Source organism: Larus michahellis, chromosome 2 (assembly GCF_964199755.1).
Source record: "Larus michahellis chromosome 2, bLarMic1.1, whole genome shotgun sequence".
Lineage (NCBI taxonomy): Eukaryota > Metazoa > Chordata > Aves > Charadriiformes > Laridae > Larus > Larus michahellis.
This window is the reverse complement of record NC_133897.1, coordinates 83319854-83346504: the sequence shown is the minus strand read 5'-3', so window position 1 is coordinate 83346504 and position 26651 is coordinate 83319854. Positions and strand designations below refer to the sequence as shown.

The 26651-nt window shown below is 36.2% G+C and overlaps 1 protein-coding gene across 2 annotated transcripts in view; it reads right to left on the bottom strand.

The window, feature by feature from the left end:
- The window catches only part of CDH9 (cadherin 9), a 100098-nt gene extending 73724 nt beyond the window's left edge, over positions 1-26374 (bottom strand). The window contains exon 1 of one of the 2 annotated variants that reach the window (XM_074576147.1): positions 26101-26374. The gene's annotated coding sequence lies outside the window, so the exon portion shown is untranslated. The remainder of the gene's footprint in view (positions 1-26100) is intronic. The other variant, XM_074576148.1, reaches the window with a different exon arrangement.
- Positions 26375-26651: the final 277 nt, after the last annotated feature.

Sequence of the window (26651 nt, the reverse complement as noted above, 5' to 3'; positions counted from 1 at the left end):
AAAGAGAGAGTTATTACTCTGGATCAGTCCAGATCTACTAAACATTATGGTAAAGATTTAATCTGATTTCTTCTAAGAGGAGCAAAAATCTTAAGCTTGAAACCAGAGAGAAGAATTGTCATGGGGTTTTTTCTAAGTAACTGATCAAAATTATATATGCAATCTCTCTCACGTTACTTCCATTCCCACCATTTACTCTAGTACAATGGTCAACTTACTGTTCTTGTCAAATGATGGAAAGTAGTTTTCTTTCTAGTTGCATTGGAAACTGCTTTTAAGGTGAGGTGTTCATGTATTAAACATTTTAATGCCCAAATTGTGGAAAACCTGCATTCTTTCCCCACTTCGCAAATCAGAGGACCTGAGTGGAGGCAATAGGTGATTTCTATTTTTAAGGTTTGAGAGATCTGTGTTGGTAGCCTAGAAACATTAGTCTCTCCTTGCAGTACGGACTTTGATATCAGAATCCTACAACAGTTCCAGGTAAATGAATTATCTCTGTATGAAAGACATTATTCTCCTGAGCACATTAGTAACTGGAAAAATGTATCTTTTAAAGTCCTTTTGAATGTAAAATATTCTATTTAGATTCTTCAGGTGTAGTGTGAAATAAGCCCTGCTGGGATCAATAGCAGGGATTTGTTAGCAATGATGCCAATTTAAATATTTCTATAGCAATTGCCATGGCAATGTTTTTAATTAGTGTAGCACAGTCACTCGCAAGCATGACATGAAGAAAGGCTAACCTTCGGCAACTTGATAATGTATCCCACACTAGTTTGTTTCATTTGTTAATAGTGAAGTAAAATTCTGTTCTAAAAGGAAAAGGCTGTACTGCTCATGTATAGCTAAAAATAGCAGAGTTTACTGCAGCAGCAGTGCTTCATATTGTGATCACCAATCTTTAAATAGGAAGGAGGCAACTGATTTTCAGGATGATCCAAACAATCTGTAAAACTAAAACATATATTTTAACAGGATATAGCAAGTATAAATCTCATGTAGTCGGCATGCATGGTCTCATTGACTTTGTCTGCCTTTCTTTTGAAAACAAAATATCTGAATGTAGCCTTAATCTACCTAGCCTGAATACTAAGAACAGTGAAGCTGTAGCAACAAAAGGCTGTGCTACAAACTGCACACTGCCACCGATAATACCAAGACTTAGGTAGAGGCTAGGTCTGTGCCCCTGTAGGTTGACTTTTATTACTCCCCTAACTAATTGAAGGTAGCCCAGGTGTGCATACACAGGTTTCCCTCTGACTGCAGCACTCAAATATTCTCTGAGTGCAGTCATCCTACAAACATGAATATACACTGTGGATGTATCATTGATGGCTGATTTTCAAAAAGCAAGCTCCTTTTGTTTTCATCTTCCTAATTTTTTCCTTCCCTCTCCTCTCTTCATAGGTAAAAATGGGGTTGGGGGTAGTATTGAAAGGATTAAAAGAAAACAGCCAGTGTGTGTCTTGGCTGACCTCCTGTGCTGAACCTGGAAGAATCAAGAAAGGTGTTTTCATCTATTTCTATGAGACCTGAACTACCTTTTGAGGGATCCCCAAAACTCAAGGGACAGATTTTGGACTGATGAACACCCATTCTTTGAGTACAAGTACTCATATCCCATTCAGGCACAGAAATATGGGCCACACTAAAAAAGAAACACTTCCCCACTCAGCAGCTCATGCTGCAAACCTTTTGGAATAGATTTTCAGAATCACGTTTTTGGGGTTGCTGGTCTGTTCAGCAGTATATACAGTGGAGATAAGCTCAGCTGAAAATTTTGCCAGGAAACAGCTGAAGGCAGTTCTTTATGTTTGGGACACAAGTGCAGGTTACCTTAGCTACATGAGTCAAGGAGTCACAAAAAAATAAATTTAGTTTTAGAGAATGTGAACTAATAGCAATTTGTATTGGAATGCCTGCTGAATTAATGTCTTTAGGCAAACCAATCTATGGCTTGTAGGTGCATTATAAGAAACATTTATCTTGCTGTGACAAGAGACAGTTAACATTTATTTTAGAGTTTTGCCAGCCTCTTGGGCATGTACATTGGAGACACTGGTCCAAATTCAACTCAACATGGCTCTCTATAGCAATCACAGTGAGTAACGCCAGTCCCTCAGGTGGGTGGATCTGGCAAGGGAATGTGTTGATTCATGTTTGGACAATCCCCACTGGCAAAGACTTGTGCAGAGACACAGCTGTGATTTAAAGCAACTGTCCCTGGGCAATGAAAATACCATCTGCCCTTCTCTGGAGCAAGTCTCTGCCGAGGTGCAGATGAAACTGTTTCTGGACTCTTTCTCCCCCAGTCATTCTTCTGCCAGCTAGTGAATGAATCCTGCAGCAATTCCAACCAATCCTCTATAAAGGCCTCTCACTTGTTAGCAATGGTATTCAATGAAGCTAAAAAGAGACTTTTAAAATACCTCCTCCTGAGGCAGCAGGTCACTGGATTACAAAAGCAAAATGTGTATTTTCACATTAAAAAAAAAAAGGAAGACCCTTTTTCTCCAATAATGAACCTTTTTACAGGATCTTCTTTTCATCAGCATGAGGGGAACTAGGAAATATAGCACTTGTAAACCCTTAATGCAGGGCCTTTTGAAGATATTCTTTTGATCTTTAGTATCGATTTTTCTCCACAGGGAACACATTTCACTTTTATCATGTAATGAAGGGGCATTATAAGTTTTTATACCACACCTTATTTACAAATGCAACACATTCATCACATTCATATTTTTTAAAGAATAGCTTTCACAGACAGGAGGAAAAATAAATGCTGTCATTAAAGCAAAATTCTTCTTTTTTTCCCCTTTAAGATTGTCTCAAGTTCTGTCACTCATAAACTGGTTGGCTGTACTTTGCTATTGATATACTGTAATATTTAAGGCATTTTTTGTTTGGGTTTTTTTTGGTGGTGTTGGTGGTCTTGTTGGGGCTTTGTAGTTTGTTTGGGTTTTTTTTTTTTGTAAACAGTATTGCCCTCTATCTGCCCAATACAAAACAAAGCAGTATCTGGAGGTGTAGGCCCCTATTTTTCAGAGACTTCAATTCTCATCGATCTCTCTGCATGAAGCAGATAAGATTCACCTATGGCAGCACTGTTAATGACAGGACGTACTTACCAGTCCTCCTGACAACTGGGACTATGTAATTTCAGCAAATGCCACTTTTTTGCTGCTTCATTATGCAGCAGTCCACTCTGGTCACACAGACAGGTCCTAACAAAGCAGTCTGAGATTCCATGTCAGATGCCTCCTGCTTCTGCATCTCTCTAGAGCACAGCATGGGCCAGGATGAGAGCTTGCTAAACTCTCTGAGTCTATAGCTTGTACAGTGGCCCAAGAGGTTGTTACAAGCCAGAATTTATTTGAATAATGGCATCTTCAAGCTAGTATTTCCCAGATTTTTAAAAACCATTAATGTTTCACATCCTCCTTTTTTTTGGTTTATGTATGTCTGAGTCGTTAGAAATCTTGTTCCTATAGAAAAGGATCACGAAAATCAGACTTAATTACTGCCTGCAAGGGAATATACATTCACTTCTCTGGACTGGAAAGACTCACTTGCTGACCAATTAAAGGCAGTTAGCAGATCCGGACTGGTAATTGCAGACCATTGTTGCTGCTTCCTTCCTGAAGGAACTGAGCAGGCGCCGAATGCTGTCCTTTATCAGAACTCAACCCCCTTTATGCCCTTCTGCTGTCTCCAAGGGGATCACAACATCAAGTCTCATTCTCAGAGATGAGCAGACCCCTTACAAGCATATGAATTTTTGACCAGAAATAGTGCATAGGTTTAACACAATTTTTTGCTATTTGTTATCTCAGTTAATCTTAAAGGAATCTGATGCAGCTGAGGCTTCAGCCTTTATTTCCATAATAAACACCCTAAAACAACTACAAGTGGTAATTCTACCACTTACAGGAGTAATACAGATCTCAGAAATAAAAAGTGCAATGACTTTCCTTTTTGTTATTTCTAGGTCTGAATCTCTTCCTTAAAACCAAAAAACACCGCCACCACCCCCAAACAACCAAAAAAGCCCTTCACTTGCGTCTCATTTGACTTCATTAATGCAAGACAAATGCAAAACATGGACAAATTTGAAATAAGTGTAATGAAGTATTGCTTATTCTGTTCGTATCCTGATAGTCCAAGATGAGGAGGTCTTCAACAAGCAGACATCCACAACAGTGTATAAGCATTGAGAAGCATATAATGATTTTTCTCCTGTATGTTATCTCAGTCTCCAAATATTAGGTATTTAGTAATCCCTAATAGATTCTCTTTGTCATGACTTTCTCCACTTTTGCTTTGAAACCATGTAAGTTTCTGGGAGCCACAACATTCTGCAAAGAGACTTACAGTTTAACAGTCTTGTGAAAAGAACAAACTCTTTTGTTTGTTTTTGAACATTGTAACTGACAGCTTCATTAGACAACCAGTACTGTCATTGGAAGCCACAATAAATAGCCATTTTCTCTTCACTCTGCCACTGATGAATGTATAGACTTAAATCTCCTTCAGTTGTCTCTTCTCCAAGATGAAAAGTTCTAAGACTACCTGCTTAATCACTCCTTGTCTGGTAGCTGTGCCAGACTTTTGATTGCACCTGTAGCCCTCCTCTGAATCTCTATTTTTTGGTGTATCTTTTGAGATTGGTGACCATAATTTGTTGCAATATTCAAGCTGCAGGATCTTCACGCATATATAGACAGAAGCTTTATCACATTCTCTACTTAATTTTGTCATGATACATGGCATTGTTTGCTTTTTTTGACCACTGCAGACCTCTGGGCTAATGTTTCCCTGTTATTATCTATTGTTACGGTATGGTGTTCTTGCACAATGGCAGTAGTAAGACATTATTTTAAAGGTAAAATCTGGAGTTTACCATCTGTGTGGTTTTATGTAATTTCATAACACTTTCACCATCCATCATTTTGTTGTCCTCTCACTGCACAAATGTCTATATAGCAAACTACTATAGCTATTAAATCATTGTAAGGGAGAGACTGGATGGCATGGCAAGGCTCAAAGCCATGTGGCTAAACTCTCTTCTTCTCTCCCTTGCTTCCCTCCAAACCAGGGTTACCATGTCCGTATCATTTATGAGAAATCACCCAGGGCTTTGTCCTCAAACGCTGACAGGAATTTTGTGGAAGAGTGCCAGTTGGCACAGGCTAAACTGATGTTAGGGACTGTAATAACGGTGAAATGGTATGGACAATTACATTGCAAAAGCCAGTTTCCTTGCCAGGTGAAGTATATTAGTATAATCATAGTCATAAGATCCTTTTGTAAGCTTTTGCAAAGGCCCCTCGGCTTTATTATGCTGAATGTCACTTGTGAAGTTTTTCACCTTGATATTCAAACCTGTTTTCAGTTTATTTATGAGTATGTTGAACAGTGCTGGCCCTAGTACAGAGCCCTGTGGAACACTACCACAGACCTTATTTCAATGTGGAATCTCATTATTTACTTCTTCCTGCTGGTTCCTGTCATTTAATCAATTACTGATATATGCAGGGACCTTCACTTCTAGCTCACGGCTACTTAAGAGCTTTCGGTGGGTGACCCTGTCAAAAGCCTTCTAGAAGCACAACTAGATCATAACAAAGAGGTCAAAGATATCCATGTGCTTGGCTAACTCTTTCACATGACTCGAATAGATCTGTGAGGTAGGACTTCCCTTTCCAAAAGCGATACTGACTTTTCCCCAGTATGTCATGCGTCCAACAATTGTATTATTTTAAGATCTGCTAAGAGTTTGGGCCTCAGATTTTGTCCCTGTGACTTGTACAACTGAAACTGTTTTTTGTAAGTTGGCATCGCATTTGAAAACTTGAAACCCTCAGATATCAAGGAAGTTGAAGTGAAAGGTTAAAGAAAATAATGAGTATTTCACCAGTTCCATCACTGAGATTTTTAAGATTCCTGATAGTATATGTGAAGTCACTGTCATTTACTAAAACTTGAAATGACACTGTACTTAAATTAAATCTTCTGATGAATCCCTGGCTAAATCAATAAAAAAATTAATAAAACAATCTGGCATTTAATCGTTGAGAGTTTATAACCCTTACCGTTTTCTCCTGAAAACTGTGACGAACCACAGAACTGCGTAGCCACAAGCATAGCATCAATAGTAAAATTTTTCATGAAACTTCCCAAACAAGTTCTCAGTTTTTAATTATAGCAGTTTGTTAAAAGCAAAATGTTTCCCCAGCCTCTGATTAAATGACAGAAACGGTATCACACAGACACATGGCACTGGATGTTGGGTGTATATGCTCTTCTAGTAGACCCCCTTTCTGCTATTTGTTTCCTAAGGGTTTATACTGTCTCCCAAGAGACAGTAGCCCAGATGTTGTCAATCAAACTCCCTCTGGTGCTTGACTGTCCTTCAGAGAAGCCCACCAAGAACTCAGATCAGTAGCTCAGAGTTTGGCTTCAATGCTCAATTTCATATTGAAATTTTGATTACGTCAAATCTTAAATCCCTCTGGGGAAAGAAATCCTCTAAAAACTAATCTTTTTTTTTTCTTCCCCCTTTGAGGTTTCAGGATTTTCTATAGTATTTCTTGAATTTTCCCTCCTCAAATTTCCAACATTAGTGCAGATTTTATATATGGTTTATTGTTGCTACCATGATAGGCAACCAAAGAAGACTTCAGACCCATCTGGAACTGAGTCTAAAGATGGGGAAATATGTCATCTGCATATGTATTTAATCATTTAATCATGCTCTGATGAGACTGCAGTTGTTATTGCTGATACCAACTGTTTTATTATTTGGTTCCTTTGTTTCTAGCAACCAGAGACAGAAATAACTAATCTATTTCTCTTAAGATAGCAGTTAGCTTTCAAATGATATGTGATATGTTTCCTTTAGTAAAATCTGAACCAGACTTTACAGTTTAATAGTCTGTATCTCAGTATGAATCCCCAGAGCATGCAAATTTTTATGTGATTTATTTGGATTAGTTCAAAATGCACATAGTAACTTTTAGATAACATTCCAGAATTATTCCCTATATTTTCCTGCCCTTTTCATTAAAATTCAGTAAGAAACAAAAGATATAACTGCATGAAACCTTGTATATGGTTCCAGTTTCAGAGTAAAGAGTAGAAATATGCCTGAAAAAAATTGATATAACAAAGCATTTGTTTATGTTGTCTGCTCTAGTATTTTTTGTTTAGCTTTGCCTGAAATGGCAGGGCATAGTCAAGCTTTAAAACTTTCTCGCATGGGCTCAAATGTCCGTGACTGTCTCCCATCCTTCTCACATTTCTAAAAGAGGATGGAAAAGGGTGTATTAGGGACCATAGCTGTGTTTGGGCTCCATACTCTTAAGACAAGTCATAAAATATCTGACTTCACAGAAAACAAATTAACTCAATCACATAGCAGGAAAAAAGAAAATGCATAGTTGATCTGTACATAGGGATGTGCATGTCAGTCACTTTCTTTTTGATCTTTTCCTGGTTTATGTAGGAAGAGATATTTTACAAGAAACAAAGCTATACTTCCTACACGTGAATTTCCTCCCTCTTTTTATCTTTGTGACTCTGCAATCATTATTACAGCCAAATTTTAATTCACTTTTTAGTAGTATGGCTGGGTGCACACAGTATCAGTTAGTGAAACAGTTTAATTACTACTATCAATAAAGCATGCTAAAATGCCCTTTTTTCCCCTAACTCTGAAGAACTGTCTTTATATGAACAACACACAGGCAGTCCTTCATGTAAAGAATGTACCTTCATCTAAATTTTGTTACTACAGTGTTAATTTTAAAATAAGCATTTTATAATAACAGTTACTAATAAATAGAGTGAATAATAATGATCCAGAATATTCAAATGTAATTGTCCTATTGATGTTGTGGATGCTGTGAAGGGAAAACATACTCCAAAGATATAATTAAGATGGGAGTAATGATAAAACAATTTTAAGTTAGTTGATATAAATCCAACTAATTTTTAATTATATAGCCTGACATCTTCATGAATGTTGAAGAATGCCTATTTTTAGTAATAGAAAGTGCTAAACAAACCCTGTAGAACAATTCCTTTATAAACATCGATATTTTATATAAAGGTAATAAAACACAGAGGAAGGATTTTTGAGTGAAATAAAGTCTCTCTTCTAGCTGACACATTTGAAGCCATTAAACAGTGCTAGTGAATTTTTAATGAACAATTTTTGCCAAAATTTTATTTCTAGTTGTCTCACAGCAGCATACATGGAGACATGGAGAAAATCAAACCTGTCGTGTAATGTGGAATTATGCCTAGATAATTTCTGCTTAATGTAGAAGAATAGTGGTAAGACTCAAACACTTGTTAAAGCAAAATCCAAATTCAGAATTAAATGCATCTATAAAGTCAACACTGTTTGATTACTAGTTTTACATTGGGAAAAAATATTAAACCATAGGAGTTTAGGCTCTGTCAGGATTCACTTATTTTGTGTCAATTGATACCTTTTAACATTTTTACTCCTTCCTCAGCTTTCCCATCTATTAAAACAACTTTGATTTTACAGGATTGTTTTTTTATCTTCTAAAAATGTTATATGTCCTTTAATTCTTCAAGGGTATGTTCAAAAATTTCCTGAAGCCAATGCATGTAAGTCAGTGGACTTTCAACTAGGTCACAATTACTCTGAAGATTTTAAAAGAGAAACCCAAATGACCGTTTATTTTGTTTTCCACTCATGGTTCCTAATGAAGTAATAATAGCGTAAGAACAAAATTTGTTCCTTTCTGGTCCCTTGTACAGAGAGTAAGTTAGTTTAAGTGCTTTCCATCAACCTTCTGTTTATTTTTCTCCTACGTTTTGTATTAACAGTACTGCTAAAATAAGGAGCAATCCACGAGAGAATTTTATGTTCCAGTTTTTATAGGTACTTGATAGACTAATGTTTAACGTATGTCAAAAATATTCTAGCTACAGACCTAGCTGGGAAATGCATGTCTATTTCTATAGAATGTAGAGATCTGCAATATAACTGCATTTTGCAAGAAACTCTAGAAAAAGCTTGTTTTTATTCACTGCATTTATTGCAGTTAAGCAGGATCTGGGGGAAAAACAGAGACACTTGTGTTATTTTTTTTTGTGTTAAGGACATGATGAGTTTTCTTATTATTGAATAGTAGATATGTGCTATCCAAAAGAGGGAGCCATAACATTATACTATATCTTTCCACTTTATGAGACAGTGAAACTGCATATATTCTTTTATTCCTTTTTCTTAATTGTACTTAAAGATGATGTTTGCTCTGAGATTTTTTTTGTTTTATATGAATAAACAATATGGTTCAGAATTAGATAATACATGATAATAATCTTATTGGAGCTGAGTGAAAAGGTTGTACTAAAATCAAATATGCTTAAACAAGAGAAAAACATCCTGTCATAAAAAAAAAGGTAAGATTAATTTCTCTTGCTTTTGATTCCACTACATCCTTTTTTACCAATTTTGAGCAAATAGTTTAGTCTCTCTGTACTCATTTCCCACCTTATGAAATGGAAATACATATATAACTATCAAGAGGAGCACTTAAGGTATTTGCTAAACATACCTCGATTGTTTGTCTCTGTAAAAAGTGAGTGTGACATAAAATACCACTCTTAATAACCAATGAGATGCCGAGTTCTACGAAACCTTTCCTTGGAGGAACACAGTACTCATAAATGCATTACCCGTATTTTGGAAAGCATGGACTGGATTGCCTTCGTTTCTGAAAGGTCAGTGGACTAGGAAGTATCTGAAGGAGTAGAATAGAAAAGCAGAGAGTGATCAAAACTGCTTTACTTTTGTAATGTCTTCAGAGCATTCTCTTTGCCTCTTCCTGGTAGTTCTGTGTACCACGTGGGGAGTCCAGCACACACCAGTAATCCTATGCAAGGAGGGACTTTTGGTATTTTTGGCATCAGAGAAGCATTGATAGTTGTTCAATCTTTTTCTAATATTTTTGAACTGAAGTATAGGTTTGATTTGCAGGCTTTACAAAAAAGCTCTCTTGCTGGTTTGGCTATGACCATATCTCATTTTTTGGTAGCTATGTAATTGGAGGAAAGTAATATTAATGTTGATATTATAGACCTATTTGGTAAATGAGAAAAGAAAGGCCAAGTTAAAACCCTAGAGATGCAAGTTCACGTACAAATTCTATGGTTGAAAGCATATATGTTCAAATATATATGAAATTATATCTGAAAAGTATGTGAAAATATATGTTAATCCTTGTATAGAATGTGATTTTTTAAATTTACTTCTAGTATTTTTCTTTCTTATTCCTAAGTAAAATTAAACATGATAAAGTACAATTAAACATGGTAGCCTACATACCCTATATCATCTAAACCATTACTTTTTTTTTTTTTTAGTGAAATGAACGCTGAGTAAATAAGAAAAGAGTAAGGTAACTGTAGGGAAGGGAAAGACCAAGTGTACTGAGGAGCAGAGGAAAGAGAAGAGAGAAGATAGAAACATTTGAGAACAAAAAAGCTGCAGGAAATGCAGATAAATGTTCTTCAGAGAAGTGTATAAAGTTAAATGTGAGCATTCCATTCACAGCATATATGTGTTAGATAAAGTTTGGCTGTCCATTAGAATCACTGTTTTTAGTTATTCAGTTCAAGAAACGTGGATCTGACTTTTTCAGAGCTGCTGAGTATCAGCAGGTCCAGGAATTTATAACTCATTTTATAAATGCTCAGCAACTCTGAAAACAGTCTGTGTTACACTGGATCTATTGTTTCATCTATTTTGAGATCCACTAAACTTTTCTGTCCCTAGCTTTTTCTTCACTACAGATATATGTAATAGCAGTACTTTCTTCATGTGTTTTAATAGCCTCTGCTACTTTTTGCAGAACTTCAAAGATACACATATCTGGGAATAAGCATCATTCATATAAACCAGTATTTACCACACTCGTATCTGAACTCACCAAACAGTTTCTACTGCAATATAATATAAAGACAAATTTTAGGAAAACTTCTATGTTATTGAGGTTATGATAAATTTGAAGAGTGACTCCACTGTAAAATACACAAGTAGGACTGTAGAGAGTTGGGGGTCAATCTCTTCTCCCAAGTAACAAGCAACAGGACAAGAGGAAATGGCCTGAAGTTATGCCAGGGGAGGTTTAGAGTGGATATTAGGAAAAATTTCTTCACCAGAAGAGTTATCAAACATTGGAACAGGCTGCCCAGGGAAGTGGTGGAGTCACCATCCCTGGAGGTACTTAACAGATAAGTAGATGTGAAGTTTAGGGACATGGTTTAGTGGTGGTTTTGGCAGTGTTAAGTTAATGGTTAGACTCTATGATCTAAAAGGTCTTTTCCAACCTAGAAAATTCTACGATTCTATGGCTGCAGATTTTCTGAGAAAAACAATCAACTGAATAAAGCACAACAGAATAAATGTTCCACCTTAAAATAGTTTAGCTGAACAAAGCATCTAGGCAGTTTCTTCACTCTGAAATTCTTTAGATGGTTTTTGCTTATCACGTATCTCTTTATCACATAAGGTCAACCCAGCCTATGATGCTCCTTGTTGGAACAGCCTGTGAATTTCCCTCACAATAATTTGCTCCAACAATACATTTGAACTCAAAACTTGAAAAAAAGAGAAGATTGCTTACAGTTATTTATGTTCAACAAGTTGTTACTATTATTTCTTAAGAGTTGTTCACCTTTCATAATTCGCTCTCATTACCAGTATTTTTACAACTTTCCTGTAAAAGAGAACTTCTTTAGTTGGTATATTTTAAAATTTATGCTTTTCAGTTTTAGTATCAATATTTCACAAGCTTTTATTATATTTCCTCCTAATATATAAACAGCTTTCAACTTCATCACTTCTGTTGTTACAGGGTATGCTTTAGTAGTTAATACGAAATAATAAAACCGCTTTAATTATTGAAGACCTTGTTATCTAATACAAAATTAAATACTTCATCTTAATTTCCAGATAGAACCCCTTCTACTTGTGTTATAATGAAAGTGACTAATTTTGCACAGAAGTTAATTTCATAAAGTAATAACAAAAAAATGTTTTCAGTTGCCATTAAGTCATCATAAAAGAAATTATGAGCTTGAGGTTAAACCTGTTTCTTGATCTTTAGCTTTTCCTTTTGGTCTCGATGATTAAATAAGAAAATACTTTTGTTAACTCTACCTTGTGAGTGCTGAAATTATAACAGACAATGCACTGAAAAATACACTAGAGGTAAAACTTTCCTCCTATGGATGTGAACCTTATGAGTGTAACTAAAAATAAAAGTGCTTACTCCAGCCATATTTTTACTTTCTGTTTACCCTGCTGGCATTTGAAAATATGTTCACATTTTCTCCAATTACGTTCACTGAAGTTCTTTTATATGCCATAAGTCTAACTTTGAATACTCCATTATCAAGTCAAAAACATTCTTACTTTAAATGTATTTTTTTGTTTTAATGATGTAAGTCCTCTGTCATACAGTGAATTATGATTAACACTTAATTACTGTTTGTTTTTAACACAGCTTATATCTGTACCTGCACTGAAAAAGGTGGTCTTAATAAGAATTTAAATACTTCATAGTTGGAATTCCCAATTTTTGGTGATTTCTCTGTGACACATGAAATTATAATTTTGTTTTTTTCTTTCTGAAAGCCAATGTATTCTGGATTTTTTCTGATGTCTTTATTTCGGTATAACTTTTATTTTGGCATGCATTCAAGGCTTAAGTGTGGTAAGGCACTCTTTATTTCATCACTTACACAGGATATTATTTCAATAAGCAATTAATGTTTGTAGGGGTGGTTAGTTTTTTTTTTCTCTTTCATACATGAACTGTGGTTGCTCTGCTCAGGTGTGCATAATATTGTTCGTATTTTTTTTCTGTTCTAGTCTTGCAGGAAATTTTAGAACTTTCTTCCAAGACATGTAAGTCACTAAAACCATTCTGCCAGCTTCAGTGGCTTAAAATTAGGGTTTTGTCGCATTTCTGTAGTTCTTCTCCTTTTTTCTGACTTTAGTCACTTAGTGTCTCTGTCTTTTAATGACATTTTCTTTAATGATATATACATCTTAAGGCCTTCTAAAGCAATGGCTTCTTCAAAACGTGTTACTGATATATACATCTGATTTTGATTTTTTAAACCAAAGATTTCCTAGCCCTGTGTAAAATTTCTAAATCTGTACTGCATGTTTATATATTGTTCCTATTACTCATTACTCTAGTATAACTGTTTATTTTATCTAATAAAATAATTTATTACTTTTATAAGCAGTATGTTCATAGTATTCTATTTATGCCATTTTAAAATATCCTGAAATTATATTTCAATCTCATTTTGATAGCTTAACAAGCTATAATTTCCCTTTCTCTCCCAGCCTGTGCAGAAAGAACCTTCTTTCCACTATCTGGATTTTCCTCTAACTTTATCCTCCGATGTATCAGAAATCAGTATTTGTTGGCATTTTTCAATACTTGTTTCCTCTGACATTTACCTTGCAAGGGACATGGAGTTATTCCACCTATTTGTTTGAATACTGATGACTTATGTGAAGAAGATAATGTATTTGTTAAAAATCATTATCTAAATATATTTTTTTTCACATATTGTACATAAATTGCTTTGTCATCTACTCCCATTGTATTTACATGCACATTACACAAATGTGGACTCTGCACACATAGCTCCCCTGTGGAGGAGGAAGGATGTGAAGAGATTGGAAAGAAAAAAATTCCTATAATTTAACGTTAGTTCTGATTGTACAACAGTTGACCATTTCCCCCCTAGTTTGGTTGTGATTGCCCAGCCTGTGGGTCTGCTGTGGGGCAGGCACTTCAGGCATTCCTGAACGAGCTGGTGCTCAGCTGCATAGTGCATTCTGCCCTTTCTGTCCCTTTCAGCTCTCAGGTCCTCTGCTCTGCTTATTAATGGCCGTGACCGTGTTTCCTCCCTTTATAAAGATTGAATCTAAATGTTACCGATGTCCATGGGAATATTCAGCTAGGCCATGTTGAGCTTTCCATCAGGACTATGTGCACTTCTATTGTTTACCTGGAGCTTATACTTAAAGCTTTCATAGAACACTTTGAAGTACTTTGTTGTAATTACTAACTGGTAATTGGTAATTTCTGAGGGGCACCACATGAATACCAATTTAGTTGGTCTCTAATACAACACTGATCTTTCAGTTCAGTGATAGGGAGATAGAATGATATTGTTACAAAGACATTGCATATGATGCACTAATATTATTTGTATAATTTTCTCAGGTTCTTATATTTCTTCTTTAAGGTTTAATGTCAGTATTTTATTCTGTGCTCAATGAGAAAACCTGTTATTCAAGTTAGTGCATTTTTTTTTACTGAACGGTAAGCTATGACTCTGTTTATACTCTCCTGTTGTACCAGAAATTTAACAGGACTTCAAATTCAGTAGTAAAATTATTTGGTTATTCTGATCTCAGCTGAAGTCAAAGACAACTTAAGCAATGCAGACTTATATCCATACAAGTTTCTGAACATGTTAATAGCTTCATTTTAAAACTGGAATGGTTAAGACTTCTCATTTTTAAAGCTGTGTTGTCTGTGCCTTCCTGCCTATTTGCCTGTCCTTCAGATTAATTAGTGATATTAAAACCACGACAAAGTATGAATAAAAAAGTTCTCCACTCTCAAACCCTTTCACAACCTCTCCCTTTGTGTGTCTACAGTATTTTCAGTATATGAACACAAGGTTACTTAGGCCACATATCTTTTTTTAGAAACCTTGAATCTGTTGAAAATACAGTAGACTAATATTGTTCTAAGTTGTTTCCTTTTTGATTACTATGGTTTACAGAAACTATAAATATTTTCCATCAGGAAAGTGGGATTCTGTATGAAAAAATTAGACCTGCTTGTAATTGGCATATATATTTTTGTATGGGTCTCTTAGAAATAAGGCCCTTAAATGTCTGCAGACTCACAGGGTAAAAACCACTCACTTAAAACAGTGTATCCCAAGCAAGCTAGGTAGGGTTGTGTTCTTCTATGAGAACCAGGTTCAGGGTCTTTAACTTACAAATGGTAAACTGACTTTCACTTAAGTAATAGGCAATGTTTTCCATGTTGGGGGAATGCAGAAATATTATTAATATTTCTAATAGTTAATTATTACAATTTTTCATAGGCAGTCACTATCAGCGGACATAAATATGGTAGAAGAGTATATAACTCGCAGGTGGCCTGATCAATGACTGCCCTAATAGGATGACAGGCTACAGTTGTCCAGTGGTGTGGGTGCATGTACTTAGGCCAGGTTGGACCCTATGCTAACCCAGTCTCTGGCCTTTCATGGAGGTCTCCTAATGATGGAATACAGACATTAGTGATTGTTAAGACCTTCTGGGTCTTTCATTGTTTGAATATCAATAAAGTGTTAAGACAAACATGATGGTGACATTAATTCTTTTGGACAAGATGTCAGTGGGACTTGGAGTGAGGGGAAGGATCTTTTCCTCCACTTGTTAAACCAGTGGAGTAAAAAGAAAGGACTTTTTGACTGACACACCACCCTATGGTGGAGGTTGCCACCCTCTTTTTCCTTGATTCCCTCAGAATGAGGACCACTCAGAAACCTCTGTCCCCTTCACTGTCCTCTCTTCAAATCAGCAAGTCTCTCTAACCCCACAAAAATCAGTTGTCCTCCAGCTCAAATCACAGCAAGGACACAGCAAGGCCAGTTGCTCCAGAAGGCAGTGAGGCCGGGCCCTAGTGAGGGGTAAAGAGTATGAGAAGAGATAAATGTTGGAAATTTTATGATACTGCTATCATTCTGGCAGATAATAATTTTGGTAATTGGCATCATGTAAATTAAGATTCTGATGGGATCTTGAGGTATTCCTGCTCACTAGCAGATGCACTCTATGAAATTATAATGCACCTGACTCTCACTAGTAAGTCAACTCCAACTTTTTAACTACGCTTATTTATGCCCATTGATACATATATATACACATAAGGAAAGCATATGTATGTTCTTGTATTTAAATATTGATTTTTTTTACACTGATTATGTTTAAATTTCTTTCACATGTATTTCATAGAACTTAGGACAATAAACGAAATGAACACTTCTTATTAAATTCTCAGTGAGATAAACTGCAAATTTTGACATCTATTTGTAGCCCTAATGGATATGGCTGGCAAAGTATTAAGATATATCAATTCTCAGACACAACAGTTTAACATACCATATGGTAACATTCCATTTCTTGAGGAAAAAAAAAAAACAACCACATTACAATACATGCTGCCTCCAAAGATGAACATTATTATATTTCAGGGTAAATAACAGTTCTTCATCTTTTGAATGGGATAGTGCTGTTGTCATCCACACTTGAGAAAAAAAACTGCTTGTAAATGAAGTGTAAATGAAGTAAATGATTTCAAATGCTTGAAAATGTAATTTTGCCATATGACTACCATTTTATTTATATCTTAACACCTACAATTGTCTTTTTTATAAGTAGGATAAGGAATTCTATATGCTCTGCAGCAATCCTGAAAACATTGTTCTTCATTCAACGTGCCTTAGAATTAAGCACTACAGAATACCCAGAAAGGAAGGAGAACATGTCTATATCTTCCTTGTCCTTCCTGTCCTTCAGATACCTGATAGTGGCCACTGGGAGGAAATCTCTGTTTAAAAGGAGCATGCTTACATCACTTGACCTGTCAATTATCAGGATAAAGCTAAACTTCAAAAGCAATTAAGTAAAGTAGGAATAAGAAGTCAACTTTGTAGTTGCATTCTAAAGGGAAATTTAAACAAAAGTTATCACAGGTACTGCTTTGTCTACCTTGGGGCTGATCATTTAGATGACCATACAGTAAGGCTGAACATATTCCGAAAACTGCATTGTAGCAACAAGACTCCAGGTTTCCTGAATCTTTGCCCCTTGAGGTGAGAAACAACGAGACAAGCTGAAAACCCCATTTTGAAATAGCCACTTACATTTTCTGAATGTAGGAGTTTTGTCAATTCATGTAATCAGGTAGAGTAAATACAGATACTTCACTGAAAGTAATCAGTCATACCATATAATTGTATTACAGTGGTTTAGTCATCAGTTCCTCTTTCAGGGAATTCTTGACTCAATACAAAATTATTGAATGAAGTGGAAATTGTTTCCTGAAAATCTTGAAAGAATAAACTGAGGCTGACTGGTTGGTGGACCCTGAGAACTACTGGCCAGTCAGCTTCATCTCTGTGGCTGGTACGACCATGGAACAGAACCTCCTGAAAGACATGTTGAAACACATGGAAGACAGGCAGGTGATTAGGGACTGCCAACATGGCTTCATCAAGGGCAAATCCTGCCTGATTAATCCAGTGGTCTTCTACAATGGAATGACTATATCAGTGGACAAGGACCTGCAGATGTTATCTACCTGTACTTCTGTAAGGCCTTTGATATGATCCCTACAACATTCTTGCTACTAAATTGGAGAGATATGGATTTGATGGTTGGACTGTTAGGTTCATAAGGAATTGGCTGGATAGCTGTGTCCAAAGAGTTACAGTAAATCGCTCAATGTCCAAGTGGAAAACAGTAACGAGTGGTGTACCTCAAGGATTCATACAGGGACCAGCACTGTTTAATGTCTTCATTAGTGACATAGACAGGCGAATTGAATGCACCCTTGGCAAGTTTGCAGGTGACACCAAGCTGAATGATGCAGTTGATACACTTGAAGGAAGGGATGCCTTCCAGGACAACTTTGATAGGCTTGAGGAGTGGGGTCATGTGAATCTCATGAGATTCAACAAGACCAAGTGCAAGGTCCTGGGCCTAGGCTGGGATAATTCCCAGTATCACTACAGACTGGGGGATGAAACAATTGAGAGCAGCCCTGCAGAGGACTTGGGGTTACCGGTGGATGAAAAATTGGATTCGAGCCAACAACTTTAAACTGAAAGAGGGCAGATTTAGATTGGATGTAGGGAAGAAATATTTTACAATGAAGGTGGTGAGGCACTGGACCAGGTTGCCCAGAGAAGCTGTAAACGCTCTGACATTGGAAGTGTTCAAGGTCAGGTTGGATGGGGCTTTGAGCAACCTGATCTAGTGGAAGATGTCCCTGCCCATGGCTGAGGGGTTGGACTAGATGATCTTTAATGGTCCCTTCTGATCCAAACCATTTCATGATTCTATCATTGTTGTTGAGGTAAGCAGAGCAGCTCTTTTGTTGTATTTTCATCTGATTTTTACCAGACGAGGTCTGCTGTTAAAGAATAGAAACTTGAAATGCCCTGCAGAGTTGTCCTCAACTCTGACCACATATGCGTCTTACCTTACCTGATATTGGCTGCAACATATACCACTGGAGACCTTACAATGCAAGTACGTGCGTGGTTTTCATGACACTGATGCTGTGCACATAAAAACATATTTATTTGTATATTTATATTCATATTATTATAGAGATAGAGATATATTTACAGAGATATTTTGAGGTCTCTAGATGTCTTTGTCTCATTTCTATCTCTAAAATGATATCAATATTGATACAGATATAGATAGATGTATGCACATATACATGTGTGTGCATTTTCATCACAAGCAATGAGATTTCAGGATTTTTTTATTGCCTACTAAACTCACAGGCTGACTAGCATGAAATTTAATTAGTGCTAATCAACTTGAGGTGAAGGAAACAGAAAATTAATGTGACTAATTTATTTTGCATTCTACAGCAATGTCCCCCTATTTATGTTCCTTAATAGCATGGGGTTTTTTTGGATTTCAGCTTTCAGTCTGTACAAACTAATGATTCTGACGCTATTTGTACAGAAAAGATATAGACAAACTACAACATGCATTTTAGTTCCATTTGTATTGTAGCTGCCCACAGTAGTGTATTCAAAAAGAGCTCAAATCAAGTAATCCATAACCTTGTGCTGGTTTATACAAATCTTTGTTCTGTTTCAGTTTTGTGTGTCCAATTTTGAAGCTTTGGAGAGGAAACCAGCCTTCCTTCCTTCCTTCTCCAGAGAACTAGTGATTCTTTCTACTAGCTTGGCAGGGTTTCTTCTAGTGGCTCTAGGCATGTCCTTTATCAATTACATTGGGTTACTGAATGTGTGTTTCTGCCTGGCTTTGTATTTTTTGGGACTCGATGTGTAGGGAAGATCTCAGTGACATACACAGCACATAGCTACTGTTTCAAACTACCTGCACTTTCAGAAAAATGTCACTTAAATAGTTATCCTGAGTTTATACAATTTTCTACCCATTAAAAAGTAGTGAAATTCTTTCTGGATAGCAGGTGAGATCCTCTTTATATCATGAGATCAGAAACTTTAATCCTATGCTGCTTAATCCTCACAACTCATTTTAGTTCTGTTCAGCATTCAAGCTGCGAATTTATGCTGCTCCTAGTGTGTTGCACACACAGATCTGTACACAAACTACACAGGAACTATCTGCTCATATACGCAATTGTTAGGAAATTTTCAGATGTATTTTTCTTTGAACTTGCCGTTACTGAGTATATCTCTTGAGTAATCAATGATAACTAGGGTCCTGTGTCTGTGTATGGCAGTGCAGTTCACTATTTAATCAAACAAATTCTTACTAAACATAGTACTTAAAATCATTTAAAAAATGTCCCTACTCTACCTATTCTGAATGTGCAACACTAGGTATGTTCCTAAACCATTATCTATTAGATTCAACCTTTTCAGATCTATGTTGGACAGTATGAACTGTTGGACGCATCTTCTATTTTACTTATTGTGTCTTCTTTTTGCCCAAAACATCAATCTATGGTGAAGTCTAGTCACTTCGTTATTTACTCCCCTTTTTTCCTTCCCTAGTGCTTTTTTCCCCTTTCCTGAATGAAAGCTTCTGGGAAAGGTTCTCAACCAGTAGTTTCTTTGGCCACTTGTAGCTGAGAGCAGCAGAGCAGCTGTACCAACTTTTTGGAGAGTTTCTTCTCTTTAATTGCTTTTAAAAGTAGTTAGAAGTACACTAAACATGACAGAGTTTTGTGTTTTGAAAGTCCTGTTTGCTGCAGGGATGGTTTGCCATCATGAGTAGTGAGGAGTTTTCGGTAGGACTGTGACTGGAAGATCAGGCAGCACCAGAAGCTTGGATTTTATTAAAATGTAACAAGTGGCATTAAAACATTACAATCCCCTGACTTGAAGTGATATGTGAGTTCTCAGCCTTGATACTACTACTGCTACTACTAAGCAAAGAACAATATCTTCAGTGTCATAGATAAAGAAGTTCTAGCTCCATGAAGGAAAATGAAGAGATTAATTAATTTTCTTTAGAACACAAGCAGTTTACTTAATATCTTACTCCTAGAAAAGATATAAATGCAATCCAAAAATGTACCTTGATTAGGAAAGAAGGCATCTATCACACAAATTTAAAAATATTAGGAGCAAGATCTAGCTCAATTGCTGGTAATCTACAGGAAGCCGATAACAGCAAGGAATGAAGAGTCTACAACAATTTTTAAACATATTTCCATTTTTCAACAAGTCTGAATTCTCATTAGAGGTGAAATTTCCTTTTACATTTGTGAAGCAAATGTAAGGTTTATTGCAAATCTTGCAGGAAATGAGAAAATATTTCCTGTAACATAATGGTTTTATCTTTACTCTGAGGAAAATATATATTTTTATCAGATTGAATCATTATAAAAACACAGATTCAGCACTCATTTTTACTCTGGGTAAGGGAAATACGCAAAAGCAATTTCACTGGCTTCAGTGGGACTAGTCTTATTGCAAAATGTTAGTCATTCTGAATAAGGGTTCGAAAATGTGGCACAAGCACAAAGGGCTCTCCTGACAAATAGTTTAAACAACTGCAATAATTTCCTTTTGAAATAACTGTGTTTTCCTGTGTTTTTTTCTGTTACTACAGAGGCAGAATCATTCCCATGAGATTTCCCACAACAAACACCTATGCCTTCAAAATCAGAAGAACTTGTTTACAGTAGTTTCCCACTACAAAACTTGATATTTGAGTCCATTATTATAAAATACTATGATAAAGAATAATGCAAATGAAATAAAAGTATTGTGATAAACAACAAAGTAAGCAGGCAAATTCAGCCAGAAAGTAGTACTGCAAACTTAAGCAAACCCATATTAATCTATTCCTTTGAGAAATATTCTGTCATTTTTCTTATAATTTGCATGAATTATGCTCAGCTTTATGTCTGTATACATGTATACATACAATGTATGTATATGAAGATTTCTGCTCATGAACTTGGGCTATTTTGATTTGCTAAATTCAGGTGTGAGTAGTTTACTGGTACCTTCTAATCACATATAGCCTGCATCTGCTGGATTTTAAAATGTTATTTTTTGTTTGCACTATGTCTAGTTTTTCTTTCAAAACAGAAGTAATGGGATTAACTTCACCTTTATCCCCAGCTCACACCTTTTTTGCTTTACCTCTTCGTCATCTCCTCAGGAGCAAATATTGAGTGATGGAATATGGAGGAAATAAGAACAATTATTTCAGTTAGATCTTGAGCTGAGGATGTTAGATCATTATACTTTCAAAATTTCCTTTATTGAACACTCTTATACAACCTGATGTTTTATTGAATTCTTTTTTAAGAGGTGACAAAGTATAAATGTCAAGTTCTGCACCACTGATCATGAATGTAGTTGATCATAATTTTCTGAAATTAATGGTTAAATCCAATAAGGTCTGTATATATTGCTAGCTAGGTTTGTATACATTATTAATTGCCCTAAAATGAACTATTAAAAATATGCAAATTGAGATAATATCCTTAAGAGAGTTGTTGTGTATTTTATCTAAAATGATGGAAAGGCCTTCTGTTTCCTTACCCAAATATAAAAGCATTATCCACATTCTTCTCTATTTCACAGTATCTTTTTTTGGCATCATTTATAAAAAAGCATGTTTTGAATATGGACAAGTAGTTTAGGAGCTCTTTCTCAACATACTTACATACAATGGAAAAATGCTTTCAGTATTTCTTTGAAAATTGGAGTCTCTAAGCAATGATATGCATGGCCCAACACTGTAATATTCTTCCAGGCAGAATTTCCATGAAGCTGGTGGTTATTTCCCTTGAATAGGGTTTGTGAGGGCAAAGCAACCTGAACACCATTTAGCACCTAGAAAATGTGTACTTACATAAACCTCTCTGACATTTGCCTTGTCATATCAGGAGATTCTAATATGTTTGTATGAGACAGGGAAAACTGAATCTAACGTGATATTTTCTTGATGTTGCTATCACTCTTACTACTAAAAGGTGTGAAATTTAAATATAGAAATTTGCATTTAACTGGCACAGAAATACACTGGCTATTACTTGAGGCATTCCATTTTGCAGAAATATATTTCCAGAGAAACTTTCATGGCTGTTTATGGTATTGTTTAAGTATTCAAGGCATTTATTTTTATGAACATCGGTGCATTCATACAGAGAAATTTGAGGACTGGAAAAATGGAGGCCCTGTTCTACCCCAGGCTCTGACACTGAGTGAATATTGTGGAATGAAGATTATAAATACCGTACTTCACTTCCTATCTTTTCTTTAATTACATTACATACTACGCATTAAAAAACTATTTCTAAAACATCGTATTTTTGGAGATTTCTTGTAAGCTACTGGATATGTCCAGCATTTTATCTTTTTTCCTGAAGTTAGTAACATTTTCCTTGAAGTAATGAAAGCCCAGTTTCACTAGGATTTTGTACTGCAAACACATAGTATGATCTGATCAAGATATGTCTTTCCTGTTCAGTCATGCTCAGCAAGCAGGCCTCAATGCCACTGGGTGTTTTTTTTTGTCACGTGCAGTCCCTGAAAATCAGGACCATAAGTTGTCTTTTGCCATTCAGCAATTTCCTATTTGTTTAAAAGGCAAAAGGAGGAAGTTATTAAAATGACGCTTGACTGCTTTTACAAAGACTCTGTTCATTTCCCTTTGTTTTATTTTCCTTCATCTCCCACTGGCTTTTAGCAAAATTTTTGATTTATTCCTACAAATGACTTTTTATAAACTCTCTCACTCAGATGCAGAATGCAGTTAGCTTTCACTCAGACATCCTATTCATGTTCAAATATTTGTGTTTCTGCAGATAGCATTTGCATGTAACACCTGCTGCAAGCCTTAGAAATTCAGAAGGCATTCTGACACGAGTGGGAGATGCATTTTTGTCTAGGCTTTTGCTCCAGTTGCGTTCTGCAGTAAAATAGCACTGCATGAAAGAAACACATAAAATTATGTATCTATATTGTCTTATATCCAGGTCTATAAAGCCCAGTTTTCTTATAAGCACAAGATTTGTGCAGGAATTGGGAGAATTTTTAAATGGTGGTCATTACTGAGTTTTGGTTTTCAGTAAGACCTTACTGTATCTCCAGAACAGTTTGCAAAATTGGGAAAAGAAGGGGAGGACGAAGAAAATTAGAACAGTTCTGTATTTTTGTTTGTCTCTGAAAATAAGTGCAAGATTCTGTGTGTGCGTGTTACACTATAATTGATGAAAATTCTGAGGCGGTAATTGTTCCTTCATGTGTCCTGTTATCATCAGGCTTTGAACAGCCAACAGGAGACATCAGTCTGCCTTGTTTTATCTCCTGAACAAACTCATCCTCAGAGGAAACTGTCAGTCTTGTTACTTTCTAGCTCTATTTCACAACGCTTCTGCCAGTAGATTCCCTGCAACCCATGTTGTGCAACTTCAGAAACCACGTCCTGATGCCAGGGCACAAGCGAATGTCAGAATTAAGTTGTACGGTTCTTTCTGTAGGCATTGTGGATTTAGGTTATTACATTTTGTTTGGCAGATAAGTTGAGGAATTAAATCATCCTCATTGGCTGATCCAAGGATGAGAGAGTGTCTCTGCCAACGCCATTGAGCTGCCGCTGAGATCAGCATCCTTGTAGAGCAGCAGCCAGGTGAGGGGAGAGCGCAGCTTCCTGCGAACCGGCTGCTGTCCGGAGGGGAGGACAGCCTTTTTGGAATGGTGACTTCTGCAGACAAGTGTGAAAATGCTGAAAGCCTGAAGCACTTTTACCATGGAGATATACAAAGCATATGGCAAAACTGTTTCTTTCCACATTTTCTCTCCAAACTGCATCTCCAAACTGCTTTTTTTGTGTTTAGGTGAGGCGTACTGGTTACTTATGCAACAAAATTTTTCACAATAATGGCTGCAAAACAGCCTCTGAAATGAAATACTATACTTTGTTCACATGTTTATTTAACACTATTTAGTATATGAAAAATTTGTATGGTTGAAATCACCCTGTCAAGTTTAAAAAGACTTGACAACAATTTTAGGTACAAGTTTAGTATGTAGTACTGATAAAGTTACATTTCCTCATCTAAAATTAATCTTGTTTACCTAAATTTAAAAAAACAACAACAAACAAACAAACACAAACCAAGAGTTATTTCTTTGACAGGCATTTGGTTCTATAACACGACATTGTAAAAATTTTATATTTTGCTAATAGAAAATCACATTAGCTGTAAGCATATTTAATTCTATCTTGAATTTATATTATTACATAGCAAAGAACAAATGACAGGAAGATGTATTTTACCTGTCAAACTGACATATAAATAACGGTACACCCTTTTTAAAACTAACATAGTTCTTCTATAGAGTTCTTAATAATCGTAGAAAAAAATATAACTAAAAACTTCTAAATATTTAATTAGTCCATTCTCAACTTTTAGAATATAAATTAACATCTTAGATGTGGAAAATGACTTGGAAACAATGATTTTTAAAGATCTGTCATTAGCAATTTCTATCATTACTACCAATATTATTTATTAAACAAATCTTTTGATCCCATTAGTGAAACTATTGCAAGTATTACGTGTGCCTTTTTATACATATTTGTCTTTACCATGAGAAACTAGTGTAATACTCAGCAATCATACATAATAGTGCTCTGATTTAAGTAAAATATAAGTTTTGTCAGTGACTTTAATCCGAGCAAGACTGATACATTTGTTGTAAATTTGTCTGCTGAAAATGGAACTTATCTGAAGAAAATGCCTCTCTATTTTCTGACCTACTACTTAAATCTGTGAGAAGATGAGTGGTTACTGTATGCATATTGCCATACAACTGCAAGGGATATCGATTTCTTTGTAGTTCATATGCATCATTCTTTGTTTGAAGCTCATCCAGTGAAATTGAGTGGATGTGACTGCATGTTTCTTGCATGTGAAAAGAAAAAGCAAAATGTCATTCATTGGGCAATTGGTTTGTGCTGGTTACTTCAAAATCAAGTGGTCAGTTCAACCTTTTTTGGTCTCTGACCTGCTTTCTATGCTAGTCTCTGATTATACGTATTAGACTGATAAGGTTGTTTTGTAGCACTTCTGGAAAACAGCCTTACACTTTCAGCCTGTTGACTTTGACTTACTGCTATGAATATCCAAAGGGACATCTCCCTCAGCTCTCAATCTTTCTGAAACCTGAGCTGACACTTCTCCTTGTAATACATACAAAAAAATACTGATTTTTCTACTTCCACTAAAGAAAAACAAAACAAATCATCGGTACTTCATTCTTATTAGTAGTAAAGACCTCCTCCTTTTTCATCCTTCTAACTCTGTTTGTTTGGATTAGATGTTTTTGGTAAAAACAAATGTGAAAGAAAGAAAAGGAACATAGTTTCTACCTGGACAGGTGAAAAAGCATCCTGCACAAAAGTTAGGCTGCAATGTTACTGCTATATTGCAGTAAAAACTGAATAACGTCAAATATTATTGCCAAATAGCATACACATTGCTAGCTTTCTAATATGCACAAGCAGTTGTCATATACACAGCAACAGAAGTTTAGATATCAGCAATTCGGTACAATTATTTTATTTCTGAACTGTGTAAAAGAAATCTCCCCAAAGTGCTCTGCTGACCCTGCCCCCCAACCCCCTCCCTAAAAAAGTATCTGTAAGGCACCTTTAACGTTTTAGACACTTTTTAAGCAAGCGTCTGCTCTTTCGCTGTCGGCAGTTTCAGTGCTAAAGAAAGCGTAGCTACTCACCGTGCCCGGCAGCGTGAGCCCGGCTCTGTCCGCCCGGTGCTGCTTCTCTACCTGCTTCCTCCCTTCTGCCTGTTACCGTGTCTCCAGCGCTGCGCGTACTTGCATCTAACTAGGGCTCCCTCCCTCCCAGCATCACTTTTAAGTCAGGCAGGCAGGCAGCTGAAGCCAAAGGGACTCTCTATCTGATTGGTTTCCATTCAGTGCCCCCGATTAGTAAGAAACGTCCCTCACTGAGGGAGATGTTGCTGCTGATGGAGCCGCAGTGCTCCACATGAGGAGGTTTGGGGCTGGTGCGGGGACAGAAGGACGGCTTTGCCAGCCATACAGTGATTTGCAAGTGAATGCAGTGGGAGGGTTCAGAGAGGAGGGCTTTGTTAAGGACCCTCTTATTAACTGAGGCTTAAATACAGAGACTCATGCTACAAACTCAGTTTAATCTGTTTTCAGTTTTAACAATACGGGGAAAGGCATCCCCATAACCTGTGAATTATCTGGAGAAAAAATTTACTCCCTTTATCTCCACTAGCGATACGGTGTCATTTGTGTGCACA